Genomic DNA, 4,031 nt, shown 5'->3' with positions numbered 1-4,031 from the left:
CGACGATTTCGGCCATCAGAATCCCCCTGTTTTCTTGTAGTGAAATAGAAAGGGAAAATCAGAGATTTGTGGAAGTAAAGAGAATAGAGCAGAGAAGAATGAATCTCAGGAGCTTACTTGCTCTGATACCTGAAAGAATGTGAGGATAAAGAGATGTAGATGAAGAACATTGAAGAACAGAGAGAGAGAGAGAGAGAAAGTAGATCTGAGAGAAACTCTATTCCCTTGAAATTAAAATTGTGGATCTAGATCCAAGTTTTTTAAAGGCAAGTTGCCTCTATACATAATACAATAAAATATTTATTGTTTAAAAATACTCGACGGTCTTCTTCTTTCTTCTTCTTCTTCTTCTTTGCTTCTCAAGTCTGGTCTTCTGCTTCTAAACTCAAGTCTGGTGCTTCTTATAAAGCCTTATAAAACCTTTATAAAGCCTTATAAAACCTTATAAAACCTTTATAAGACCTTATAAAACCTTATAAGTATTTTCAAGTCTGGCAGCTTAATTCTCAAGTCTAGCTGCTTAATTCTGCTTCATGTCAACAGTTGTAACACCTCTCATTTATCTCCTCCAACATCATTTCTATACACTTATGGGAGAGCGTCTTACTTCTAGGGTTCGCTTATCCTTATTCTCAGGTATGCACATATTATTTAAACATCCTTTATAGAGCATAGCAAAAATGAAACAATGGCTTTGGACCCCCCCAAAAATTCCTTATTTGGAATTGATTTGATTCTTAAATGTTTATTTTTCTTGCAACATTTGCAGCGGTTCTTTCGAATGAGGTTGGTTGGTTCGATATGGAAGATAACAACACTGGCTCACTCACTTCAATCTTAGCTGCTGATGCAACTTTGGTGAGGAGTTCTCTAGCAGATCGCCTCTCAAGAATAGTCCAAAACCTCTCTCTCACATTCACAGCATTAGCAGTTGCCTTCTTCTATAGTTGGCGTGTCGCAGCTGTTGTGACTGCTTGTTTCCCTCTTCTCATTGCCGCTTCACGTACCGAGGTAACTCAATAGCTTCAAGCGCCACTGAAGTTGCTTTAGAGTAAACCCTCCTTGTGTATCTTCCCTTGATCTTGAATCTAATAAAGCTTGATATGTGTTATGGTGCAGCAATTGTTTCTAAAAGGCTTTGGAGGAGATTACACAAGGGCTTACTCTAAAGCTACTTCAGTGGCGCGTGAAGCTATTGAGAATATAAGAACAGTCGCTTCCTTTGGTGCTGAAAAGACAATCTCGGAGCAGTTTGCTTGTGAGCTAAGGAAACCCACCAAGAATGCCTTTCTAAGAGGTCATATCTCTGGATTTGGATACGGTTTGTCTCAGTGTCTCGCGTTCTGTTCCTACGCTCTTGGTCTCTGGTACATCTCGGTTTTGAAGCGGGAGGAGACGAACTTTGCGGATAGTATCAAATCTTTCATGGTATTGCTTGTTACGGCTTGCTCCGTAGCGGAAACACTTGCTTTGACACCAGATATCGTGAAGGGCACGCAAGCACTCAGGTCGGTTTTTAGGGTTTTACAACGAGAGACTGAGATACATCCGGACAAGCCTAACTCAATATTGGTCACTCAGATTAAAGGAAATATAGAGTTTAGAAACGTGGGCTTTGTGTATCCCGCAAGACTTGACATCCCCATTTTCCAAAACCTAAACCTAAAAGTTTCAGCCGGGAAAAGTCTTGCGGTCGTTGGACCTAGTGGTTCGGGAAAGAGCACGGTGATTGGTCTGATTATGAGATTCTACGATGTGAACTACGGTAAACTTTGCATAGATGGCGAAGACATAAAAACCCTAAACCTACGTAGCTTGCGGAAGAAGCTAGCGTTAGTCCAGCAAGAACCAGCTCTCTTTTCAACAACCATACACGAGAACATCAAGGACGGGAACGAGAACGCGTCGGAGGCAGAGATAATCGAAGCCGCGAAAGCTGCGAACGCGCACGAGTTCATAAGCAGGATGGAAGAAGGGTACAAGATGCACGTGGGTGAAAAGGGAGTGCAGTTATCAGGTGGTCAGAAATAGAGAGTGGCTATAGCGAGGGTTGTTCTAAAGGATCCTTCAGTGCTTCTCCTTGATGAGGCAACGAGTGCTTTGGACACGACCTCGGAGAAACTGGTCCAAGAGGCGCTTGACAAGCTTATGAGGGGACGAACCACGGTGCTGGTGGCTCATAGGCTCTCAACCATAAGAAAAGAAGACACGATCGCTGTGTTGCACAAAGGAAGAGTTGTGGAGAAGGGAAGTCACAGAGAGCTTGTTTCTAAGTCGGATGGATTTTATAAGAAATTGACGAGTCTTCAAGAAGTGGTGTAAAGTGAAAATTGAAAACAAGGAATTACTGGCACAGCATGGGACATGCATCTAGCTTTCTCGTTGATACCGCTAAATTATCACATAGTTTAGTTAATACATTATATGGACGTCTATTTGAATTTTTTAATAAATATACACGTATTTACACAACATGCTTGATTGTTATATATGCATCTAATTTAGCACACAGAAATTAATTTTATCGCATATAGAACTCTTAAGTTATCACATTGCACTAATATTAATTTCATAGCTTATCTTGATCTGAATGTCGGTACCATATATAAAGGCAAACATGTATTTCATAAATTAGAGGCCAATAAAATAAAATAAAATTAGAGGTCCATATTAAAGAAGGAAAAAAAAACATACCTCATCAGCGTATTTTCTGCAACGGAAGATGACAAGTCAACAAACAATACAAATTTTTTTTTTTTTGTCAACAACGATACAATCTATCAGTAAAAGAAAAACAATACTTTTTTTTTGTCAACCTATTTATTGTATCAACGCCAACTTATTACATAGTTTTGATTAGTACATCTAGCCTTTTTAGCTAATTCATCTACCAACATCAGATTACATCTAGGTACATAAGAAAGAGATAAAGCCATTTCCTTCTGAAGCATTCAGAATGTCCTGTATCATGGAGGTGTTCTCCGTGTTACGGACCTTGACGATGGTTGCTGCATTGGTGTGCATTAGGGACTTACAGTCGCTTTTGAAGTGGACATTTTTATAGGCAAGTGCTCACAATTGTCGTACTGCCATGCGCAAAGCTTCCGCTTCCGCTTCTCTTGGAGTATTTGTTGGCCTTATAGATAAGAAATCCTTGTAGTTGTTGGCTGCCTTTACTATGTAAGGACCAACCAACACCTGCAACCTCCTTATCATTTTTCCAAGAAGCGTCAACAAGACAGTAATATTGAGTACCTGCTGGGACATTCTCTTGATATTCATATGCTTGTCTCTTCTTTCTCCCTTCTTCCCCATCTTCCGAGTTCACCTTAGTGATCGCTTCTTCCCATTGGTTTAAGTCTCTGATCGCATCATGAATCACTTTGACAATGTGCTCACTTCTTTGTTGAAATATTAGATTGTTTCTTCAACAGTCTCCATCCTATATAGAAGTTAAGATGCCCCCTTTTATCTTTTTTCACCAAAGAAATGAGCTCCTTAAAGTTTTGTTGACAGTCTGATTGCACTTCTTTCTCCTTACCAAAGTTTGTTGGACTCAAAGACCAAATTTCTTTTGCCACTCTGCATTGGAAAAAGATGTGAGTTTGTGTTTCAGGATTTTCTCCACAGACATGGCAAATATTGTCTACTTTTATGTTCCTTTTCCTCAAATTTTCAGCCACAGGTAAACCATCGTGTAGTATTTTCCACCAAAAGGTTTTAATTTTTGGTGGTAAGGACAGTGCCCATATACTAGAGCAGCTTCTCTTCAAGTCCTCCGAAATACCTACACTACAAGAAAACAGCAAGGATACTGAGGAAAAAAATCGTCGGAATTTCGTCGGAATAAAGTTATTCCGACGACATACCGACGAAACAAGTCTTCGGAAATAATTCCTCGGAATTTCTTCTTTCCTCGGAAATCCCTCGGAGGAAACAATTTTCCGACAGAATTCCGAGGAAACAAATTTCCGAGGATCACTAGTTTGTCGGAAATCTCCTCGGAATATACCGAGGGAGAACTTCGTCGG

The 4,031-nt window shown here is 40.0% G+C and overlaps 1 pseudogene; it reads left to right on the top strand.

Moving 5' to 3' along the window:
• Positions 1 to 2,322, top strand: part of LOC106319720 — a 16,970-nt pseudogene extending 14,648 nt beyond the window's left edge.
• Positions 2,323 to 4,031: the final 1,709 nt, after the last annotated feature.

Source organism: Brassica oleracea, unplaced genomic scaffold (assembly GCF_000695525.1).
Source record: "Brassica oleracea var. oleracea cultivar TO1000 unplaced genomic scaffold, BOL UnpScaffold00579, whole genome shotgun sequence".
Lineage (NCBI taxonomy): Eukaryota > Viridiplantae > Streptophyta > Magnoliopsida > Brassicales > Brassicaceae > Brassica > Brassica oleracea.
This window is presented reverse-complemented; position numbering and strand designations above follow the sequence as displayed.